The sequence below is a fragment of the Diabrotica virgifera genome, chromosome 6 (assembly GCF_917563875.1).
Source record: "Diabrotica virgifera virgifera chromosome 6, PGI_DIABVI_V3a".
Lineage (NCBI taxonomy): Eukaryota > Metazoa > Arthropoda > Insecta > Coleoptera > Chrysomelidae > Diabrotica > Diabrotica virgifera.
The window spans coordinates 43921727-43948323 of NC_065448.1; the positions used below are offsets into that span (position 1 = coordinate 43921727).

A 26597-nucleotide genomic window follows, 5' to 3' on the forward strand; every position below is an offset into this window, starting at 1 on the left:
GTTTTCGGTTCTTTTCCAATAGTTGTTAAGAAGAAGTCGAACCACAGTTTTTTCTAATAACCGACCAATGTGTTTAGAGAAGAAAATGCGTAAAGATCATTGCATTATAATGTTACTCGATCGAATTGACTTTATTTATTTTTAAATAAGAACACTACTTGATTCATATTCTTTGTTATGGTAGGGGAGCTCAAGCGGGGATTTTTGCAGTTACTCGAGCGCGTCAGATTATCATATGGGGAAAAACCTGGTGCCCTGCAGATGTACCTCTACCATATATTGGCTCTTAACACAGGGGTGTTCCTTAAGGGGGGCCGAAAAGAAAAAATCTATCCTTAAAAATACTAGAAGTTGTCAGATTAAGATAAGGTAAGTTAAGGACATGCAAAACAGTGTATATTTCAAAAATCTGACGATTTGAGCGGGGCGTAAGGAAATGGGTGAGTTAAAAAGTTTCACAAAAAAAGCGAATAATTCGCGAAATGAACGTTAGATCGAAAAACTAAAAAATACGTGTACAATATTTTTCAAAAATCTATCGAATTATACCAAACATGACCCTCCACGGAGAGGGGTGGGGGGTAAATTTAAAATTTTAAATACAAATCCCGCGATATTTCGCAAAATAAACATTAGATCGAAAAACTGCAAAATACACTTAATCAATATTTTTGAAAAATATATCGAATGGTACCAAACACGACCCCCCACGGAAGTCGTGTGGGGGGTTACTTTAAAATCTTAAATAGGAGCCCCAAATTTTTATTCCAGATTTGGATTCTTTCCGTAAAAATAAGCAACTTTTATTCGAAACATTTTTTCGAATAATGGATAGATGGCGCTATAATCTAACAAAACGATTGTTGGAAATGGAAAATTAAATTAAAAATGGAAAGTCCCCACTAAAATGGAAAATTTTACTTAACTTTTTTTGGTTTAAGGACCTATTCTTCACAACCCAACAGGTCTCCAAAGCGCTCGAGTGACTGCACATTTAGCATATTTCGCTCCCCTACTATTAGATAAACCTTTTAACTTATTTACAAAACAATAAACAATTAATAGTAAACACTTACCATTTAATTTATTAGAAACACTACAATGTCTAATTTATATTTACATTATACTACTACTACATATCGGTTTATAACGTTCTTCGCCGCTTTCCAACTTTAAATTGCCACTTCGTGCAGTTGTTCCATGTGTCATCTTCTATGTCTTATTCTCTCAGCTCTTTGTTTATTCCTTCGCTCCAACTTTTTCTCGGTCTACCTCGTTTTCTCTTACCTACTGGTTGCCAGTTTAGTATTTCCTTTGGTATTCGTTGTTCATCCATTCTTTATATATGTCCGAACCAGATAAGTTGTTTTGTTGATAGATCATCCGTGATTGTTCGTTTGATTCCCATTATTTTCTCTAATGCGTTCGTTGGTAATCCTTTCTCTTCTAGATCTTCCTGCGGCTCTTTTTCAAAAATCCATTTTCGTTGCTCTCAGCGTTGCCAGTGTTCTTAATTTCAGTGGTCATACCTCACAGCTGTATAGAGAGATACTTTTCACTATAGTCTCATGTCTCATATATTCTCTTTTTATATTCTTTGCTGATGGATTGGTCCCATAAAATGCTGTTTAACGTTTCTAGCTTTTCTACCTGATATATTTCTTATTTTTTTATTTTTTATTTCTGTATGTATTTACATTATATAATTATCTATTTACAAGTCATTTCAAAGTCAAAAATCCAGCAAAAAATATACAATCAAAATACACGACATTTAAAATGACTGAGTGACAATACACTTTTTTCTATTTCTATGGATGCTATACAATGTGCAACTTATCTCACTACTTACATACATTCAAAACGAACAATTCCTCATGCAGTGAGAAAGGTCGGCCATTGCAGTGAGAAATATTTTTTCTCACGGGTTCTCCTACGGTTTTCCATACATATCGCCGTTTCCATGGTAACATGCACAATACAAACATAATTAATCTTGTCAAAAAATGTGTTAAAGCAAAACTTACCAGGAATAACCTTTCAAAACTGTTCAAAAATAACTGTTAATTAGAATTTTAAAAAATAAGGTACCTATGTATATAAATTTTAAGAAGATTAAATACCTACATGTATATGTATGGTATTTCAATTTATGCGTATAATATACCCAAAAGCAGCTAAATTATTTAATTTTGAAGTTTGAGCTCTTGACAAAACCGCATCCATAGAAAAAGTACAGTGTACAACACATGAGAAAATGACATATTTCTCCCTCGCTTGATTTGCGGCCCTCGCCTCGTGCCTCGGCTCGTGCCAACAAACATCTGCGCTCGTGAGAAATATGTCTTTTTTCTCACTTGTTGTACAATATACTATTTATCCCATACCTAGATTTTGTGTCACATTGGAACTACTAAAATTGTTTATCTCTAACAAGAAATCGAACATAGTTATAGCTAATAACTGATTAGGCAACATACAGAAATAGTCACTGTCATTTTGACAAACCTGCATCAGATTTCTAAGTATAATAGCACGATTCTCTTATCTGTTCTGTTATCTGAATGATATCTGTTCAGTGCAGTAGTGTATTATTTTAAGAATTCGTTAGTGTTTATTTATAATTAATTTTTGTGTAATAGAGCTAAGTTGTTGGACTATTTGAAATAGTATATTAAGTATGGAGCACGGTAAGGGTTTTATACCGATCGAAGACAATTGTTTGAAGGAGGAGCGGAGCGACGACTCCAATTATTGTCTGAGATCGGTTACCCATAACGTTCGACATGCTTATAACGTTTTTTGCAGGATTGATACCATTATAAATTATAAAATTAAACATTTTCGTCATATTGACTAGTTTCATTCATTTTATCAAGATAGATACTTTGGTTGTTAGGTAGTAACTAGGGTGCATAACAACAATGGAGAATTGAGTTTTTATTTAGTTGTCAATAATTTTAAGTACAATTTTGATTATTATAAATTAAAATATGAGCGAAAGTGAATTTGAAGAAATTGAACGGGCTTGGGAAGAAGGGTGTTCCGCAATTATTCCCGAAAAATCCAAAATCCGTTATCAAAATACCTACCAAAGTTTTAAAAAATGGTGCGAAGGCAAGAATTTAAGAATCGAAGAAAAGACTCTATTGGCATATTTCGTTCAAAGACATATGCAGTTGAAAGCTCCTGGAAGCCTCTGGGCAGAATATTCAATGATTAAATCCACCGTTTTTCTTTATGATGGCATTGATATTTCCAAGTTTTCAACTTTGATCGCGTATTTGAAGAGAAAAAATGTTGGCTATAGGCCTAAGAAAGCGAGTATTTTTACACGGGAGCAATTTGAAAAATTTCTGATGGAAGCACCGGATGAAGAATTTCTAGTTCACAAGGTAATATAAGCTAGTTTAGGTAAAAGAAATACTCTAATGAAGATTTTTTCATAATTTGTAGGTCGCAATGATATTGGGAATATCTGGTGCCTGTAGAAGAGAAGAATTATATAATATTACTATGAATGACATCCAACAAACCGATGGTTTAATGATTGTAAAAGTACCCAATACAAAAACGAACATCCAGCGTACTTTTACAGTCGTTAATAAACCAGACGATAAAATTCCATATTTAGAAATTCTGCAAAATAATTTAACAAATTGTACCATAAGTTTCAATATTAATAAATAATTCGTTAGTTTTCTTTATTCTTTCAAAAAATAAATTAAAATTAAGAGATTTTTTAACTCGACGGTAAGTGAATTACTTACCGTCGAGTTGGAGTACTTACCGTCGAGTTGGATTACTTACCGTCGAGTTGCTAGTAAATGTCACCTACTGACGTAAAATCTGTCACGGTAAACAGTCAAAAATGATCAATCGTGCAAAAAAATAGATTATTGCTGATTGTGAGTTTTACTTATAGTATGATACAATTGATCCAAAAAATGGCATAATACAGGCATCTAAAGTGAAAGTTATCCTCCAACACCAAATTGTTCTATATGGTCCATATAATGTTCACAAAAAAAGTCACACTATTTTGAGCGTCAGGTTTGGGGGGGGGGGCAGAGGAGAGAAATCGGTAAATTCGTAGTGTTTTACGTTTTTCGTCAATATTTCTAAAACTATGCGGTTTAGCATGAACAACCTTCCACACAAAAATGTTCTACATTAAATTTGAAATAAAAAAGGTCCTATGCATTAATAGGTAATCCTTTTAAAATGAACGGTTCCAAAGTTACGGAGGTAGTATAGTATAATTGGTCCAAAAAAAGACCTAACCCAGACATCCAAAGTAAAAGTTTTCCTCCAACACCAAATTGTTCTATATGGTCCACATATTATGGTTCAGTAAAAAGTTACACCATTTTGAGCGTCCGGTTTGGGGGGAGATGGGGGAGAAGTCGGTAAATTATTAGTTTTTTTTAAGTTTTTTGTCAATATTTCTAAAACTATGCTTTAGCGTAAACAATGTTCTATACAAAAATGTTCTACATAAAATTAAGTACAGTAATAATATTATAAATTGCACAAAAAATATAAAAAGTATAGAAAACCTCCACTTTTCACCCTCCGTAACTCTGGAACTGTTGATTTTATAACAATTATGTATAGGACCTTTTTTGTTTTAAATTTTATGTAGAACATTTTTGTATAGAACATTGTTTAAGCTAAAGCATAGTTTTAGCAATATTGACGAAAAACGTAAAAAACTACTAATTTACCGACTTCTCCCCCCCAAACCGGATGCTCAAAATAGTGTAACTTTTTACTGAACAATATGTGGACCATATAGAACAATTTGGTGTTGGAGGAAAACTTTTACTTTGGATGTCTGAATTATACTATACTACCTCCGTAACTTTGGAATCGTTCATTTTAGAAGGATAGAACCTTTTTTATTTCAAATTTATTGTAGACCATTTTTGTATAGAATATTGTTCATGCTAAACCGCATAGTTTTAGAAATATTGACGAAAAACGTAAAAATCTACGAATTTATCGATTTCTCACCCCCACCTCCCCCTCCAAGCAATATCAGAAAGACTGTGCTATTTAAGATTGCGCGGGAAATATAGAAAAATCAGCATAATTAACGCACATGCTCCTACAGAAAAGAAAGACATGCTAATAAAAAATGAGTTTTATGAACAACTCGGGGAGCTAATTGGGCAAATACCAAAATATGATATTAAAATAATTGTGGGAGACATGAATGTGAAAGTAGGAAGAGAGGGTATGTATATGAATTATAACAGGGGGTAAAAGCCTACATAAAGAAAGTAATGACAATGGCAAAAAACTAATAGAATTTTCAATGGAACATAACCTTAAGATAGTAAGTACACAATTCGATCATAAATATGTACATAAAATAACCTGGATCTCTCCTGCTGGGAAAACCAGAAACCAAATAGACCATGTTCTAATTGAAAGAAAACACAACAGATCCGTGACTGATTGTAGAAGCTACAGAGGAGCAGATGCTGACAGTGATCATATTGACGATAGTTAAACTGAAGCAAGAAATTCCCATACTACCAAGAAAAGCAAAACAACGGAAAAAGTACCAATTAGAGCGCCTTCAAGAAAAAGAATTAGCAAAAAGAATAGAGGAAGAGATAAACAAAAGATTGGGAAGAATCACAACGGAGAATGTAGAAGAGGAATGGGATATAATACAAACAGCCGTGATAGAAGCGACAGATCTTAGCATTGGGAAAGCAGAAAAAGAAAAGAGAGAACAGTGGTTCGATGAGGACTGCAAAAGAATCCTAGAGCAGAGGAACAACGCAAAAATGGATAATATTAGAAACAACACAGAAAAAAGTAAAGAGCATTATAAAAACCAAAGAAGAGAAGCTAAACGATTATGCAGGCAAAAGAAGAGAGAATTTTTTAAAAAACAACTAGAAATAATAGAAGAAAACTATGCCCAAAAAGAGGTTAGAAATTTTTATCAAGGAGTAAAAAAGACACGAGCGACACAAAATAAATACACAATGATTTGCAGAAATAAAGATGGTACGTTATTGGGAGACAAGACAGAAAAATTAAACAGATGGGCAGAGTATTTCGAAGAATTATTAAACGATAAAGGCCAAACAGAAACAGAAATGCAACAACAAATACAAGAAATAGAACAACAAGAAATACAAGAAACAGAACCACTACAAATACAAAACCCGACAGAAATTGAGATAATAGCAGTAATAAAAGATCTAAAAAATAATAAAAGTACCGGAGAAAGCGGAGTTCCAGCAGAGATATTAAAGGTAGGAGGAAATATGCTGCAGTAAAAGATAGCTCGACTAATAAAGAAAATATGGGAAAACGAAAAAATGCCAGAGCAATGGAACACAGCAATTATCTGCCCAATTCACAAGAAAGGTGATAAAACCATTTGTGAAAATTACAGAGGAATCGCACTGTTAGAAGTGGTATATAAGGTATTGGCAAAAATCATAAGAACCAGAATAAAAACCTATGAATCAGAAATAATAGGAGAATACCAGGGTGGTTTCAGACAGGAAAGAGCAACAACCGATCAAGTTTTTATGCTAAAATTATTACAAAGCAATAGTTATGAACAAAATCTAGGCTTGCATATGCTCTTTATTGATTTTAAACAGGCTTACGACTCCATCTCACGAAACGGACTATATGAAGCAATGAGATCACTAGGAATACCAGAGAAACTGATACGATTAGTTAAAATGACGCTTACCAATACAGTCAATAAAGTCATGATCGAAGGTAATCTTTCAAATCAGTTTAACGTCAATAGAGGATTAAAACAAGGAGATCCCCTGTCAACAGATTTATTCAACCTAGTACTGGAAAAGATAATTGGAGGAGCCAATATCCAGACAAGCGGTACGATTCTCAACAAAAGACAACAATGCATAGGTTTTGCAGATGACTTGGTGTTTCTGACACGTTCAAGAATAGAACTTCGAAAAATGTTCAAATAATTTGAAGAAGAAGCTAGAAAATATGGCCTGAATATAAACCAAGAAAAAACCAAGTATATGGAAATGAGAGGGGGAAATGCAGAAGAAAATAAATGGATCACTCTAACGACGAATGACAGAGAGTATAAATTTGAGAAGGTAACTGAATTTGAGTACATTGGAGTAACCGTTACAAATAGAGGAGACGAAGAGAGAGAGAGATTGATAAACGGTTGTTGAAAGCTGGCAAAGCAGTAGGATCATTAAACGCACTGTTGAAGGCCAAAAACGTGTCCAGGGCAGCCAAGATTCGAACTTATGAGACAATAGTGAGACCAACGGTGATGTATGCATGTGAAACTTGGACCATGAATCAGAAACAAGAAAAAAAAAACTAGAAATTTGGGAGAGGAAAATCTTGAGAAAAGTTTTTGGTGGCATCAAGGAAGCTAACGGGGAATGGCGCAGAAGAACAAACCAGGAGCTAATGCAGATATATAAGAGACCCAAAATAACACAGAAAATCAGGGCGCAGAGAGTTAGATGGTTGGGACATGTTTCACGAATGCCACAAGAAAGAAACGTCTAAGAGTTTTGTTAGCAGGAGAACAAGGGAAGAAAAGAAGAGGAAGACCACGAAGGAAGTGGTTGGATGCCGTCCGGACTGACATAGAAGAAATGGGTACAAGAGACTGGAGAGAACAAGTGAAGGACCGGAAAAAGTGGAAGAATATAGTCAAGACTATCGAAGCCAAGGGCCTCTAAGGCCTATACAGGGACGTAACTAGGTTATTCAGCAACCGGGGCAAACACCTATTTTGGCGCCCCCCTCCCCCCCACCACCAATTAGACTGAAACTAATTCCTTATAACTCCTCTTAAAAAGTGTGGTGTGTCCATCGGTACGCTACATTAATACTATCTTGATCTTAAAATACTCAACCTCAAGTTCAAAGTATATAGGCCTAAATATATTTGGTAAATAATAGAATACGTATTTTCAAAAATAAATAGTTTATTTCAAAACAACATCATTTATACTAAAACACTTAAGATAGTAAATTATGTACAAGTAGATCAAGTATTAGATAAAATTATAAAAAATTTAACTAAAATATTGATTTAAACATTTAATTGTTCTTAGAATTTAACTTTTCGGGCTTTTCTTGCAGCAAATGTACTGATAATCTCACTAAAGCATAGTTTTGAGGCTACTTGGTGCTCAATGGAAACAATCCCTAGGTTTGTCAGCCTCTGTTGCCCTGTCAAATTCCGTAAATAATTTTTTATTATTTTAAGTTTGCTAAAACTTCTTTCATTCGAAGCCACTGAAACCGGAATTGTCAAGAAGATTCGTAAGGTAGTCATTATGTTTGGATATACATCCTCCATTTTGTTCACACACAAAAATTTCAGAAGATCAATCGAATTGGCTGTTTGGATATTTGGTACTAAATCCAAACCATGGTAGGTATTTGAAACTTTCCACTTCGGTTGCCAATTCGTCTTTGTCCAAGTCTTCTTTATATGTGGAGGCTAATTCGATTGCTTTAGCCTTTAGGTCATCCCCACTCATTGTTCCAAAGCTAGCTCCGTTGAGAAAACCAAACAAATGATTTACGTTTTGAATAGAGTTAAATCTTTCTCTGAGTTCACAAAGAATGCGATCGACGATTTCTAATAGCTGCTGTTGAAATTTCTTCTCTTCTGAGAATTCAGGTGCTTCATCTTCGGCATTCTCATCAACCATGCGCTTTTTTCTTCTCTTTCGAACTACTTTGAAATAAGGATCAACGCCAAGATTTGTTGCCATTTCTTTGGCTTCTTTCATTGCAGCGTTTGAATACTTTGCCCTTTGCGAGTCTAGTTCAGAGATCAATCGACTGATGTGTTTGGCCGATCTATCTATGGTGATATTCTCCACTTGTAGGAGCTTGTTCACAATGTCAATGCGGGTCAATTGCTTGTACCAAAAACAGGAGAGAACTATAAACTCAAACTGCTTGACATTTTTCAAAAGATTAGTTGCTTCAGTTTTTGTTTCATCTGAGGTAGTTATGCTGGTTATGAGGTCATTTAAAGCATTTATAATTTTACCTAGATGCTTGCATATAACTTGTACAGCTTCCCTCTTAGTCGACCATCTGGTGTTACTTTGTAGTTTTAGAGATAGAGGGACATGTTTTAATAAAATCTCCCATCTATTGGTGGAGGAAGCAAAAAAATTGTACAAGCAGTTAAGAGTTCCAAAGTATGACTGTACCTCCCCTGACATACTAGCAGCATTTGCACCTACTAAATTTAAGGAATGAGCCGCGCAAGGCACAAAATAAGCCAGGTTGTTTTCGGCAAGAATCCTAGATTGGACGCCTTTGTATTTGCCAGCCATATTCGAACCATTGCAATAGCACTGGCCCCGGCAGTTCTTCAAATCTAAGCCATCTTTTTGATTTTATCCGAAATTTCTTGCGAAAGACCCAATCCAGTTTTTTCACCAACTGTTACAAAATCAATAAAACTCTCCACTACCTCCGGACCCTGTTCTGTTCGGTGATTTTCACATAAGGAAGGACTTGAGACATTTGCTCCAAATGACTTACGTCGGGAATATAGTCAAACATAATTAAAAAGTATTTTGAAGCCTTGATGTCACAAAATATGTGTTCTCTAACTTTTCCTGCAATAATGTCTAAAAATTAATTCTGAATGAGCGGCGAAAAGTAACTGACTTGGCCTTTTTTATGGCGAAAAATGTGCTCTTTCAGAGGTGCGTGGTAATGAGATACTAGTTCAATAGTTTTCAAAAACCTACCGCATCTAGGGTCACTGAAATCTAGGTTTTCATGGGAGCCTCGTAATGGGCTGCCATCTTTTGCTAGGTGTAAGATTACATCAATGATAGCATACAAAACACCCTTCCAGTGTGCCTCTTCAAGTGCAATCATGTCTTGTAGTTCTTTGTCAATGCCAGAACGTTTACTTAAACTAGATTCTAAATTTTTCCAAGCTCAAAAGCACTGTTTGTGATTTAAGGAGTTCTCATGCTCAGGAATCCGTTCACTTTTCTTAGACTTAAATCAAATAAAAATAATAAATATAATGATTCTCTTTTGCAACACACCTCGTATTAAAAATATTTTCAACAATTTTTATTAGAAAAATCTGTGGCCGTGTTGGCGCCCCCCACAACTTGCGCCCGGGGCACATGCCCCGCGTGCCCCCCCCCCCTAGTTACGTCCCTGGGCCTGTAGCGCTGTTGTATATATATAATGGTACTTTTCAATAGTGATATAAAATACAGGGTGTTCCATTTAAAATTACTGAGAAAATAATGTACTTGCGTTTTGACTCACCCTGTATTTGATATAAAGAAAATTAGCAATATCCATCATTCTTGAAAATTTCGACAATACGTTAAAAAATATGGCATTAATAAACCATTGTTGTTTTGCTTATTTTTATTTATACAGGGAGTTGACTTGTTACGATTTTCATATAAAATTGGTTATAACTTTGTAAATACCCTGTATAATATAACAAACCTTTATATTTTTGTGATGGACAAGTTAACAGGATTTCGAATTTAAAATTAATAAAATATAGGGTGTTCCATTTAAAAAAAACATAAGTTTGGTCTGCCACTGTGTTATCGAACACCCTGTAACATTCTAACTAATTTTGTAATGTGAAGCTCAAAGGTGGCAAAAATTTTTGTTATTAACTTTTATTGGTATCTATTACTATAGCGGAGCTATTGAGCTTTACCCCACTAATCAATCACCCTGTAGTATATTGCTAGTAGTAGACATACTAGGTAAATCACTTTTTTGAACTCAAATTATAAAAACAAATAGGAAATTATTTACATACGTTTTATCAATCTATATATAGTAAAATAGATAAACAAGTTTGATTATTGGTAACGTGATTAATTCAACCAAATAACAATATGAATTAATTAAAAAAATTGGAATAAATCCTTTGTAAAAGGTATAAAATTTATTAAAATCCCTAAAGGGCTAAATCAGAACAAAACGTTTTCGATTTTATTACAAAATCATCATCAGTGTAAGACAGTCTGGATGCTAGCTGAGCCACCAAAGAAATATAGGGGTAATAACCCTTCAAATATGAAATTTATGCTTTACAGATGCATATTTACTTAAAATGCCTTGTGATGGGCAAATGGCAACAGGAATAATGCCCTAAGGTAAGGTATTTAAATTCCCAACATGTGGGATGCAAAAAATTGAGTTGTTTACATTTCGATGACTTTATGGCAACTGAACTTCAGTCACCTACGTTATGTTTTGACTTAATTTGTTTGAAAAAGAATCGTGACGCATGGGAAAAGTTATAGCGGACGAACAATATTATCACAATTGTGCAAAGATTTACTCAGACTTCTTTTTTGTACTTATACTGGGTGGAGGAAAAGAAATGTTTTTCTTATGTTAAGTATGAAACACCCTGTAGAGAGGACGAGGTACAATAATGCATCGGAATCGTATTATAGTCTTATGTTTGATGAAATTTTTTTTAATGTGCCTGATATCTTTAGAAACAAAGAAAATAGACGGTTTTGTATTTTAACTTGTGTTTTAACCGAAACTAAAGTTTGAGACACCCTTTAGGGAGGAAGAGGTAAAATGGTGGTTATGCATCGATACTATGTTGTAGTCTGATCTTTTGTGAATCATTTATTTTTTAAATTTTTCTGATATCTTTAATAACAAAGAAACTAGACCGTTTTACTATTTAATATGTGTTTTAACTGACGACTGCGATACGTGAGGAGGTCACGTTTTATCATACCACTAAGACGACATTATTTCCTATATATAGTGCGAAAGAAAAAGAGTGTTCAAAGAAAATGAATATGTGTAATGTAACTCTCGATATTAAAAGAGCCTCCAGGTAGACACCGAATCCGTATTACTTTCAGGGAAATTCCACCCCAAAACATCATAGAGCCTCTATTAAACAATCTCGTCTCTCTTAAGTTGTGCTGTGCATACCACTTACCTGATCGACAATCGTTTACGTTATGTGCCTTTCTGTTTTTAAAGTTTTGTTAACTATTATTTGTTAGTGTTAATTTAGTTTTGTTTCAGTAAAAATACATGGTAAGGAGTAAAACCACCTATTTTCTTTGTTATTTTCTTTATCTTTAGAAAGCTAAAGATATCAGGGAGATTCAAAAAACAAAATGTTCACAAAACATAAGACTACAATACGATTCCGATCTATACACAGATTTGTACCTCGTTCTCTCTACCGGGTGTTTCAAACTTAACATAAGAAAACATTACTTTTCTTCCACCCGGTATGAGTACAAAAAAGAAGTTTAATTAAATTTTTGCACAACTGTGTAAATACTAAAGAAATGTCTAAGAGAATAAAAACAAAAATTAGCGAAATCCGTTAATCTGTTCACGAAAAAATAAACTATAAAAATGAGCATACACTTTCTATATCCTTAACTTATGACTCTCAGTGTAGTGGAAATCTATAATCGAACATCCAACATCGGCATTCACGCTCCAACTTTCTTTGTAATACCGCTAGTAGTACCACTAGTGGTACTACTAGTGGAACTACAACCCATTCACGGTCTGATTTTAGATCCAACATATCACTTTCTCTCTCTTGTCGTACCACTAGTAATACAGTGGAACCCCGATAAGTCGGCCCCCGATAACCCGGAAGTCCGGCTAACCCGGACCGATTTTCATCAGATAAACATTTTGATTTTCAATATTTTGTATTTTGACAACGACCAGATTTGGGAGTCGCGAAACGTTAATAAAATTATTTTTCAATTTAATTGTGGCTTATTTCCCATCAAAATAGTTAATTATCAGACAAACCTTTCAACAATAAAAATGTATGTAATATAATATTTGAGAGATAATGTGAATGCGTGTAATTTGAACTATACGATATTAAAAATGACTCATAGCACACGCCGCAGAAACAACAGGCACCTGTCTGTATTACCAATTCCTTTTTATTTCAAACTGTCTTAGCATTGTTTAGGAAAGACTATTTAAAAAATTATTTTATAAACAATGGTCTTTAGTTTTCACTGTTCTTAAATAACATTACATCGTTCGTTGTGTGTCTTGTATGGTTCGCTTCCGTTTGCTTACGTTTGTGTTTGGTGTTTTTTTTTAGTAATTTTAGTGAGTAGGTACTGTGCATATTTATAAATATATATCATGTTATTTCAATTCTAACGGAGTTTATCTGTAAGTATACCGTATTTTATTAATTTTTACCATATTCTCCGGCTATCTCGGATTTTCGATAACCCGGATCGGCCGCGGTCCCGATTAATCCGAGTTATCGAGGTTCCACTGTACTACAAATCAGATCATGAATGAGGCCCTTTTAAGGGCAAGGGTGGGTATACGACATTCAAATAAAATAACACTGGTCGAACATCTTGATTATGATATTTATAGTGTAGTAGAATATTTCTTTAGTACCTATAATATACTAAGCGTCTCAAAAAAATAAGGATATGATTTATATTATAAGATTATATTATAATTTTATATCTTGCCAATATATGGCATATTAATCTTGTGTGGGCGATATATTGAATCTGAAATATCGATATAAAAATATCGATAAAATTTTAAAATATATCGATAAATTTAATTTATCGATACATCGTTGCCATCCCTAGTTATAAATGTATATTATCACGGACTTACCTTTTTTTCTATCATTTGTGACGCACTGAAAAATGCTCATGAAAAGAAGCATATTAGGTGAATATTGATAGAAATTTTGATGGTAATCAAATTATGTAAATCAAAGCATTAGGTACATACTATGTATTTTGGTAGATTCTTTTTAAATTTTCCAATTAGGTAGGTACCTATGAAACTTTTTATTAGGATACTGAAACATTTACAATTACTACGTACCTGTCGCTTTTAAAAACTATTTAAAAAGTCACTACAATTATAAACTTTTTTCTCTGCCATCACAACAATAAAAACTAATATAAATATACACAACCTTAATTTGTTTATCCAAAATCTCCATATTGAACAATTATTGACAGATGATTTTAACACCCAATCAGATCCCGTATAGCGTTTATACCATACTGTCGGTGTGCGCATGCGCCCAGTAGAATTAAAATTTTTACCCTCGTGCCTAAAGAAGTATAACTTAAAAAATGGAAAATTCCCACTAAAATGGAAAACTTAACTTTACCTTTTTTTGTGTTAAGACCTAATTTTCACAAACCAATAGGTCCCCATGACGCTTTAATAACTTCAAATTTAGCATCCAAGGCTCCCCCACTATAACTCTCAGACATGCAGACCTAATAAAACTAGGATATACATCTTCGCAGAAGTTTTTAAAATAATCTTTTTTAAGAATAATTTCTGGAGTGAAAATCGAAACGTCAAACATTAGTTATTTAAAAATATAATTTTTATTATTATTACATCAATAATTGTGCCTCAATCAAGGCTTATCACTCATAAAGCTGCATGCTTTAAGAGGCAACAGTAGCGATCAACAGGTAGGAACAAACGCGATCCAAGATTGCGGCTGTAAAATTTTCAATATTTTGTCGAGATATTTGGCACACATATTCGTAATATAATAAAGAATGGCGGTACAGAGCTTAATTTGAGAAATATGTTAGTATGTGGAAATTATTCTATAACTAAATAAAAGATTGCAAAAAGGAGCCTGTACCGCCATTAAGAAAAACAAAAAAATAAAATTTCTTCAAATAAACTTTTTTTTATCCATGCCTAGATTTTGTGTCATATTGGACCTAGTAAAATAAAGGTCAATATACTCAGATGGGCAGGGCATGTGATACGCAGTAACGACAATCCCCTTAAAAACAATGTGTTCTGGGGAAGGTCAGATGGAAGAAGGTCTGTAGGGCTGCCTAGAAAAAGGTGGAAAGATGCAGTCAAAGAAGATCTAGAGAAAATGGGAGTGCTACAATGGGAATTAGTGGCACAGGACCGACAAACATGGAAGACAATAAATAGTAAACGCAGCAAAGACTCACGAAGAGTTATAGCGTCATTGATGATGATGATGGACTTAGTAAAATTTTTATCTCTAACAAGAAATCGAACATATATATATATATATATATATATATATATATATATATATATATATATATATATATATATATATATATATATATATATATAATCAAATTCCCTTCTACCTATTGGTGTCGGGATTACAATAATAACTTAGATATTGTGTACAAATTTACGCCACTGTCTTCTATTTTGTGCCAATACTTTTGCTTCTTTCCAGGATTTGCCTCTCTTTTGTAGAACTTTTCCAATAGCTTGGTCCCATGTTTCTCTTGGTCTTCCTCTCTTCCTCTTGATATTTACTTTCGCTTCCCAAATCATTTTTACCGGTCTTCTATCGTCTAGTCTTTGTAAATGTCCCCACCAGCTGATTTGTCTTTTTTCTATGAATTCTAAGATTGATTCCACCTCCAGATCCTCCCTTATCTGCTCATTTCTTACCCTGTCAAGTCTTGTAACTCCTCTCGCTCTTCGTAGGTACTTCATTTCCGTCGCTTGTATTCTGCTCTTCTGCCTCTCTGTTAATGTCCACGATTCACAACCGAAGGTGAGTATGGGTCTATATATTGCCTTAAAAACTTTCATTTTTGTACTTTGCGCTATTTCCTTTTTTCCTATAAAAGTTGTGTTCATTGCATAATATGAATTTATTGCTTTCTCTATACGTTTATCGATTTCTAAACCTTGTTGACCTGAATCTTCAATTTTTACACCCAGGTATTCGAAGCATTCAACTTGTTGTATATGTATACCATTGATCTGTATACTCACGTTTTCTTTACATTCTGCTACTACCATCACTTTTGTTTTTGTTAGGTTTAGTTTCATGACACTTTCTTCTAATATTTCACTCCACGTTTGTAAGTTTTCTTGTAGGTCCTTTTCTTTTGTTGCCATTATAACGATGTCATCTGCAAAAGCACACTCTGATATTTCGATCGGTTGTAAGTTTTTGTATCCTACAAATAGGTGTTTTGTTCTCTGACTACATTTTTTAATTATTTCGTCCATAAACAGCGTAAACAATGTTGGACTTAGTCCTCCTCCCTGTCGTAGACCACCTTTTGTTATAAAATTTTCTGACTTGAGGTTTCTAGTTATAACACAATTCGTCGTATTTTTATATAGACATTCAATATTTTTCCTTAGTTTGGTTGCTATTCCTCTTTGTTCTAGGAGTGACCATACTTTTTGCCGAGGAACAAGATCAAACGCTTTTTGTAAGCCGATAAACGCAAAATATGCTTTTCCTCTTCTGAGTTTCGTTTTCTCAATGATCTGTTTAATAGTGAAGATGTGATCTTGCACACTTCTTCCTTTTCTAAAGCCACTTTGAGTTTCTGCTAATGTTGTATCGATTATCTTTGTCAGCTTTTCTTGTAATATTTGTTCGTACAGTTTCATCGCCGAGCATAAGAGCATTATGCCTCTATAGTTTTTGCATTCTTTTTTATCTCCAGATTTAAATATGGGTAGTATCAACGAGATCTTCCATTCTTCTGGTATTCTTTCAGCTTTCCATATCTTGTTTATTAATTGTAATAATATGTGTTGTCCTTGTACTCCCATATATTTGAACATATCAGTTGTTATTTTATCATGCCCTGGTAACTTTCCATTTTTCATTTTTGCCAATCCTTGTGTAAATTCTTCCCATGTTATTGCAGTGTCTTGCGTTTCTTCTATGGTTTCTCCGGTATTTGTCACGTTAATGGTATAATGTGGTGTTTCGTTTTCAGTTGATAATAGTTCTTGAAAATACCTTTTCCATCTTTTCATTATTTCTTCTTCCTGTGTCAAAATGTTTCCTGTTTCGTCTCTAATTGTCAATTGAACTGTATTTTTTCCCCTTCTTAATGTTTTCATGGTCTTATAAAACAGCTTTTGGTTACTTTTACTATCTGATTCTAGTTTTTCCCCGAATTGTTTCCAACTTTCTTCTTTTGCATCTTTTATCATATTTTTTACTATTTTTCGTTGTTCTTTATATTTTTCATACGTTTCAGTTGTTTTGTTTGATAGGTATATTTTCCATCGTCTTTTCTTTTCCTTTGTTTCTGATTTAATTTGTTCATTCCACCACGATGTCTGTTTCCTGTTGCTAGTTGTTCTACTTACGCCGCATGCCTCCTTGGATGCCTCAATAATAATTTCTTTTATACTATTCCATAACTGATCCACATCTGCATCTCTCATTATTAATAGCCTTTTTTCAATTTCTCGATTTATTATTTCTTCATATTTAGTTCTCACATTTTCTTCTGTCAACTTGTAAGATCTTATTGATTCAAATTCTACTTTTCTTTCTTTATTTATTTTCTGCTCCTCGTTCTTCATAATTTGGTGTTTAATTTTTGTTACCACCAGATAGTGATCACTATTGATTTCTGCACCTCTTCGTACTTTGGTGTCGGTAATGTTTGCCCTATAGTCTTTTTCCACTATTACATAATCGATTATTGATTTTTCTCCTCTGCTTATAACTTCCCGTGTGTATTTGTGGATATTTTTATGTTCGAAGAGTGTGTTTGTTATTATTATATTATGTAGTTGACAGTATTCAAGCAATCTCTTGCCGTTATTGTTCCTCGTATCTTCCCCATGTGTACCTATTACTGTGTTATATTTGTGATCTTGTTTACCAACTCTGCTGTTGAAGTCTCCAGCAATTAATATTCTTCCTTTGCATTCTTCTGTAATTCTCGTCAGTTCATCCCAAAATTTATCTTTTATTGCTGAATTCTCGTCTTCGCTTGGTCCGTATACGGCTAATATTATCCAGTTTTCTCCGTTTATGCCTGTTAGTTCTACTTTTAATATTCTTTCGTTAATTCAATTGCCTCCCACGTGTTTACACTATTTATTAGCTTTTCATGTATTATGCATCCTATTCCGGCTGCAGCTCTTTGTTTATTGTCCACTCCGCTATATATCATCAAATGACCTTTATTAAGTTTAATTTCGCCTTTGCCTTTTTTCTTTGTTTCCGATACTGTTAGTATATCTAGTTGTGCTTGTTCAAATTCCTCTATTAAATCCTGTTCTTTTCCGTAAATACTTCGAATATTCCATGTTCCAATTTTCCATGTGCTCGCTCTTCCTTTTATCATATTTCGTTTTCCTTTTCTTATGCTGGTCGTCTCCATGTTTCCGTCCTGTATATGTTCCACTAGTTTTTTGAATTATCATGAAGAGTATTCGTACTTTCAATCGTATTTTTCTTTTTATTCCATATAAATTTTTCGCCATTTATAATTAATTTCTGGTACCCAATTACTACCTTTTTGTTCTGGTTTCTTTTATCTTTTGCTATTTCTTGTAGGCTTTTCTAGATTTTGTTCTCTTGTTCTGTTAAATCATGGCGTATAAATATTTTTTGGCCTTTGACGTGTCTTAGTTTGTGTTTATTTTTCATTACATCTGCTTTTTCTCGATTGTTCAGTTTTAGTACGCACATTGTTTCGTTTATTTTTGTCAATTTTTTCGCTTTAATAACAACTTGTAGCTTGTTTTCGACAAATTTTTCTATTTCTTCTTGCGCTTCTTCTTCATTGTCCCGTATTTTAAATCCACTTATAATTATGTTATTTTTCTTCTTGTACTTTTCGATGTTTTCGACTTTTTCTTCCAATTTTTCCAAATTTTCAACTTTCATCTTCAGTTCGTTAATTTCTTTCTTTAATTCTATATTTTCTTCTCTGAAAATTTTCAGTGTTTTTTTATATTCTTGAAAATCATTTTTAATTTCTTTCAGATCTTTACGCATTTCCGACGTCAAATTTGTTATTAAATTTTTGATTTCGTCCCAGTCGCTCATCCTTATGTGGTTTGTATCACTCTGTATAAATATATCTGTGTGTGTATAACAATGTATTGTTGTTATTAATAATCGAACGCTGGCAGAGCGCAAAGCTACCCAACCCAATTCAACCTTGCGAAGGTCAAGAAGCTTATCCCTGTCAGCTTTTTCTGTTGTTTGTTTATCTTTCTTTATAACACTGTTTCACACAGATACGTATAAAGAATTATCTATTTATTTTATGCTAATTACAATCTAATGTTACCTGTAATTGTCTCAGTGAATGTAGTGTGGATGACTAAACTCGTACCGGCCCAATGTATGAACTTTGATACGGAGCGATCACACACACATGTACACACTATCACGGTTCAACCTAGACTTCAAATCGAACATATTACATATAAATAACTGATTAGTCAACATAGAGAAAGTATCACTGTCATTTTGACAAACCTGCGTCAGATTTCTGTTCTGTTATCTGCATAGGGATAACGAACACTCGATACGAATCGTATCCGCCATGTTTTACCGTATCGCAGTAGAGTGTTCGTAATCCCTATGCAGATAACAGAACAGAAATCTGACGCAAGTTTGTCAAAATGACAGTGACACTCTCTCTATGTTGACTAATCAGTTATTTAGTTATAATATGTTAGATTTCTCGTTAGAGATAAATAATTTTACTAGGTCCAATATGATACAAAATCTAGGCATGGGATTAAAAAGTTTATTTGAAGAAAGTTTATTTTTTTTTGTTCTTCTTAATGGCGGTACAGGCTCCTGTTTGCAATATTTTATTTAGTTATAGAGTAATTTCCACATACTAACATATTTCTCAAATTAAGCTCTGTACCGCCATTATTTATTATATTACGAATATGTGTGCCAAATATCTCGACAAAATATTCAAAATTACAGCCGCAATCTTGGACCGCAATTTGTTCCTACCTGTTAATCGCTACTGTTTTGCCTCTTAACGGGCTGTGACTCTCTTTTGGGGCTCTCTTGGGGCTGTGAGCCCCAAACTCTTTTTTATTTATTGGCAAAACAAAAACTTTTTCATCTTTTCCAAAACTTTTTTTTTCGAGATAGAAGTCAAATCGTCAAATCAACAAAATTTTGTTGATTTGAAGATGGAGGAAGCATTAAATGCTGTAACAAGACTCTTAAGTTTGCTTTATGCAACAGCTAATAAGGTTCTTAAACTAAAGACGCATGTTTCTCTATGAATGAATTAAGATGTAAAATATCGAAAATTCTCATTTAATAGCTATTCTGAAGTACGTTGACAAACGATTAGTACGTATATTTTATACATTGCATCGTTTTCCCGTTATTTAAGCTTGAATACTTAGATTTGGGTACTCGTCGAAAAAAATACACATTCAATTGCCAATAACTCACTTTGAACTAACATTAGTTTAGTTCTTTAAGTGAGGAATGTATTCAGTTTTTATTATCATCAATTTCAGTAATAATAATTATTTTGTAAAAGCTTATAGTTCTTGAGTTATACGTGAAAAACCGATTTAAAATATGCATTTTTTTTACTAAAAAATAAAATCTTTGGTCTTTAATAACTCAAAAAGTGTTGATTTATATTAATAACTTGATATAACAAATTTTGCTTATAATTTGTCCCTCTATCGACTTATGGTATTATTTTTAATAAAATAATTTTCACCCCCGAGAAGGGGTGGCATCCACCCCCAGGGTAAAACGCAAGTTGGCAACATGTCACCTGTGTTCCTTGAGGTATCCTCTAATGATTCACCAATTTTCATGACAATCGATGGAGGTTCAACGAAATCGGAGGTGAAAACCTTCAGTGACTCCACTATTATGACATAATTATTATACTTATAGTATAATACATATATAGTATTATAATATAATATCTACATATATTTAAGGAGATAGGCGCAAAATTTCGGCTCTAATGCTTTTTAAATAATTTTTTTCGAATCCTGAAAAAACTAATAAGTATTTTTGAAAACTTTAAACGCAGAATAAAAGATTACGTTCTTACCGAAGGCAGAAAGTCCCTGAAAACTTCTATAATGTTTATTTTAATAAGTTATAGGGGCTAATAAAAAAGAGGAAATTTAGTGTGATTTTCAACGAAAACTTTTCGTTTATAAATTCGCAAAAGTGTGTGTGTTATTGCGTTGCCGCTCCTGAAATATCTAGAGGCCACATAGCGATGGATTCCTATGTAGTTTTGTCTTCTGAATCCAAATCTGAAAACGGCATTTCGCTATCTCTAACTATCTTCGAGATATCCGACCTCAAAGTCGTCATTGTGACGTCACAAGCCTCCTTTAAATTGTCATTTTCTTCCGACAGAAACGTCAACTCTACTTTGTTTTCGTTTGACGCAACTAAACGTCAACATAAAATTGAAATGTCAGATAAACAAAGTTCACTATTTTCAAGGAAAACTGTTTATTTTGTATTTATTTATTTTTATTAGATATCAAATCTATATTTAGTCCGTTCTTTAACGGTAAAACATTGCAAAACCTCTAAATTTTAAAGAACCGCTTGGATTGACATGAAATTTGGCATACACATAGCTAACAAGTCAAAGAAAAAAAGTGATATTGTGCCGATATGTGCTTTTGCCCTGGGGGTGGTTTTCACCCCCTCTTGGGGGTGAAAAAATATTCGTCCAAAGAAAGTCAGGAAATGGATAAACTGGCTAATTTTAAGTAACTTTTCTTCTATAGAGTTTTTTCACTAAGTCAATACTTTTCGAGTTATTTGACAGTGAATATGTTCATTTTTTCAACAACATAACCATGCTTTTAGACGATTTTTCGTAAATAACTCAAATAGTAAGTATTTTGTCTAAAAAAAGTTTTAAGCAAAAATATAGCCTGTAAAAATTAAAAAAAAATGGTGTATATATCACGTCTCTACACCTAGTAAAAGCAGAGTTATAGCTAATGAAACATAGGTTCATATTCGTCAAATTCCAAATGTAATTCTTTAACGTGAAATAACCAAAAATTAAGTACATTTCGGGGAAAATTCATTAAAACTTATTTAAAGTGTTTAAAAAAAGCTTTATTTTTGTTTTATAAACAAAATTTCTAACATCAAAATTAAACAAGTTACGCTCAAAATAAAGTTAGTCCCTTTTGGTTTTGGTAAAAAAATCGAGAAAATCACCTCCTAATTAGTATCTTAAATGAACTTAATCGTTACGACTTCACAAGTTTCTTGACTCGTGTATATATTGTTTATATGATCTGTAAGTTTCATCGGTTCAAAGTCCTTATTATTGAAAGGGCTGTAGTTAAAAGGGGTTGAACGAGTCACTGATCACGAATGTATGCAAATTTAGAAACACCAAATCTTAATCAATTTTTGTCGAACAGAAAAACAAAAAAATACATGATATTCAGAAAAGCAAATCTGACTTTTTTTGTTTTTCGAGATTTTTGGTATCTCCAAAAATTTTTAAGTTATTTTGAAAAAAAGCATATTTTTCAAAATTTAAATTTTTAAAAATTTTACTTTGAAACCAAATTGTTTCAAAAATAAGCATTTTGACTCGATCAAACTTACAGATCATATAAACACAACATAAGTAAAATAACTTGTGGAGCGGTAACGATTAATTTCATTTAAGTTGCTAATTAGGGGGTGGTCTTTCCGATTTTTTTTTGCAAATACAAAAGGGACCAACTTTATTTTGAGCGTAAATTGCTTAAATTTAATGCTAGAAACTTTTTGTAAAAACAGAAATAAAGCTTTTTTAAACACTTTAAAAAAGCTATAATAGGTTTTCCCCAAAAAGTGCTTAATTTTTTGGATATTTCACGTCGAAATATTCTATTTGAAATTTGGTGAATATAAATCTATTTTTCATTGGATATAACTCTGGTTCTACTAGATCCAGAGACCTAACGCGTACACCATTTTTTTTTACTTTTTTATGTGCTATATTTTTGCTAAGAACGTTTTTTTCGACAAAATACTTACTTTTTGAGTTATTTGCGCAAAAACCGTCCAAAAATGTAGTTATTTTGTTGAAAAATGAACATATTCACTCGCAAATAACTCGAAAAGTGTTGACTTGGCGAAAAAGCTCTATAGAACAAAAGTTACTTAAACTTAGTCAGTTTACCCATTTCCGGAATAATTTTGGACATATATTTTTTCACCCCCAAGAGGGGGTGAAAGTCACCCCCAGGGCAAAAGCACACATCGGCACAATATCACTTTTTTTCTTTGACATGTAAGCTATAAGTATGCCAAATTTCATGTCAAACCAAGCGGTTCTTTAAAATTTAGAGCAAAACCCGTGAAAGAATGGACTAATTATACGAGATATGTCAAAAAATATGAAGTCCGATCAAGATTAAAGTATCTTTATTTTTCACAAAATTGAAAAGTGTTATTATAAAAAGTTGTTTGGAGTTAAAAACTATGTTCTAATATGCAATTATTACTTGTACATCCTTCTAAAGATAAAGAAAATACTTGAAAATTTTTCTCAAATTACGGATACCAATATCATTTTCATTCATAACTGTTTTATTATTAATTTCACGAAGAAAAGTTATTCTTCATAAAAAGATCTGCATGGTCTAAAATCTAAGATTCAATCATCATATATCAAATTTTATCAATTTTGTTCGAGGTATGTCAAAAAATATGAATTTCGTTCGAGAGTAGAGTACCTTTATAGTTCACAATATTTAAATTAGGATATAATTGCATATTAAAACATAGCATTTAATACTAAACAACTTTTCATAATAGAAATTTTCCATATTATGAATTTAAATACGTAAATACACAAAGTTTTCGTTATGATAATTTCATTTTCAGCTTGTTAATTTTAAATATCTCATTCAAAGACACTTTTTGTTTACTCTTAGGGACTTTCGGACCTAGGTAATAATTTAATCTTTCATTCTGCGTTTAAATTTTTCAAAACTATTTATTAGTTTTCTCAGGATTCGTAAGGAATGAATGCATTTAAAAATAACGGGAGCCGAAATTGTGCGCCTACGCCAGGTGATAAAACTTCATAATTAGAACAAGAACGGTATGTCGGACATTCAGGCAATGTATACTTTAGTTGGTCCCTTAGAAAAAACAACTTTCACATTCGCAGCAGTGCGCCAGTGATTGATGCAATCTATTACAAATCACCAAAGACGAAAAAGGAACTCGTTTTAAAAAAATTATCTGCGAGTGTTATGTTAACGGTCGTCTATATTTGTAAGAAAACTGCAATCATCGATTACAAATTAAGCAACTTTTATCCTATTTCAGCTCTTGTTGTATGAATTTCTATTAAAATTAGGTTTCGTCTAAAACATTTTGTTTCATACAAAAGATATGTTTAATTATTTTGAAATATTTCAATTTTTTCTTAATTGTATTTTACAATTTGGACTGGAACAAAAATTCCCTTTTGAGTTAACTTTTTCCCTTTATCACCTTTTATGTTGAAAATTCCCGCAAAAATAGAAATTTCCCTCCATTTAGCAACACTAACCACCGATGTTGTTATTCCACAAAATACATATCCCCCGCCCCCGTCTTATTCTGACCATTTCTTACCTCAATGGATCAGAGGAAACAACGGTAAAATATGAAAACGAATTATTTCTAACAGGCATTATTTGAATCTATGCAGTGTTAAGGATGAAGACGAATGATAAAGTATTAGAAATAAAGAACATACATAATCTCCTTATTTTGTTTGCGGTGCTTCAAAATACATATACCTACTCTATTTTGTTAACTCAATATTACTTAAATAGTAGTTATTTAGGTAAGTACATATAAGTACATAAATTTTAGTTACTTATACATAGTTTAGTTTAGCTAAATATTATATAATAATTTATATAAATAACTAAAATTTATAAATACGTACTTACTTTTTAAGTAATATTGTAGAATGTAGGTACTAACTACATTCTCATTTGCAATTAAAATATGTAAATATAATAGGTATTTGGTAGAACCAGTAGAACCTAAGATGAGATTAGGTGATGCTGAAAACATACTTCTAAGCAATATAGCACTTGATAGCACTTTCTTAGAATATTCTTATAAATATATATTCTTCCCATACAAAGATGTGCGGTAGTACGTTCTAAGTATATAAATAGAAGGTATATACAGGGCCGGCGATAACGGGCCTGCAAGGGATGCACTGCAGGCGGGCGCCCCTGTTCAGGGGGCGCCAAACTGAGCTTTTTGTTCAGCTGGTGCAATACAAAATATCAATTTAAAAAACCGAAGGGTGCCTATGCTAGTGTTGCAGGCAGGCGCCTTATACCCTAGCACCGGCACTGGGTATATAGCACTTCCTTGGAATATTCTAAAAAGTACCTTCTTGGTATAAACTAAAAAGATGTGCAGTAGTACGTTCTAAGTATATAAATAGAAGGTTTATAGCACTTCCTTGGAATGTTCTAAAAAGAACATTCTTGGTATATACTGAAAAGAAGTGCGGTAGTACATTCTAAGTACATACATAAAACGTTTACGTACTGTAATGTAGTATATACTCAGTATCTGCTTTGCACATTCGCAATGGTAATTACGCATATTCTCAGTATATACTTTTTCTGAAAAGTATGTTCTATGAATCTACTAAGAACATGAAATTGTTATGTGGGACACAGCAAGCTATAAATAAATCCCTAGGGATTGTAATGCTTAATGAATGAACGGATGAATGAAGTACCTACTGTACAGAAAAGTGACTTTGTATGTGAAAAAATACCTATTTTTTTAAATTTGTAAACAACTTATCAAACAAAATGCGAAAAACATTAGTAAACATAGGTATAATATTGTTATAAATTAATGTAGGTAATAAATGAATGAATATTCACCTGTTATCTATCACAACTGATTGATCAATGTGTATGTAATAGCACAACTACTTATTTTTTTAGAACCGGTAACCTAGTGTCGAGTATTTGTGGAAAACTCCACACTACAACTGCATAAAAACGTTAACGCAATAATCGAGAGTGGTATCGAGACTGAACTATAATCTTAGATGAAAGTCGACGAGACTTGTAAAGTAAGTAGTAAATAAATTATTAAGGTAGGAAATATCCGAACTCTACTAAATCACTTATTGTTTTGAAATTGTCGAGATGTTTGGAGGGAATGGTATTGTAGTGAAAATGCCGTTTAATATTTTAATATTCATACTTTTTACTCGGATAATAACATTGGCAATGATGATATACAGATGTACAATTTTGGTACTTAGGCCAGTTAGAACAAAAAAACGGAATAAATCGATATTTAAATACCTATCGACTTGCAACTACATACTCTACACGAGCGCCCATATAAAAACTTTTAGGGGAGCCAGACGTGAAGATGTTGCACATTATATTTTGTATACTTTGTACAACCATATTATAGTTTAAAGCAGGGGTCGGCAACCTTTTTCGGATGGCGGGCTGTGTTCAAAATAAAATTTTTTATGCGGGCCGCATATTTTATTCAAATGTAGCTTAAATAGTTTTCTTCTTCAGTCTGTTTGCATCCATCCCTGGACAAAGGTCTCCCGTGAGTCATTCACTTCTCTCTGTTTTGTGCTATTTAGTGCCAGTATCTACCCATTTTTGCTTTGATGTCGTCTAGCCATCGTTTTTGTGGTTTTGCTTTAGTATGACCGGGCTCGTGTGGTCTCCAATGTACATTGTTTCGCGTCCACATTTCATTGCTTTGTCATAGCCAGTTC

At 33.0% G+C, this 26597-nt stretch overlaps 1 protein-coding gene across 2 annotated transcripts in view; it reads right to left on the reverse strand.

Annotated features, from left to right (window-relative positions):
• LOC126885942 (putative fatty acyl-CoA reductase CG5065) overlaps positions 1-25931 on the reverse strand; it is a 134729-nt gene extending 108798 nt beyond the window's left edge. The window contains exon 1 of one of the 2 annotated variants that reach the window (XM_050652766.1): positions 25729-25931. The gene's annotated coding sequence lies outside the window, so the exon portion shown is untranslated. The remainder of the gene's footprint in view (positions 1-25728) is intronic. The other variant, XM_050652765.1, reaches the window with a different exon arrangement.
• Between the last annotated feature and the right edge of the window lie 666 nt (positions 25932-26597).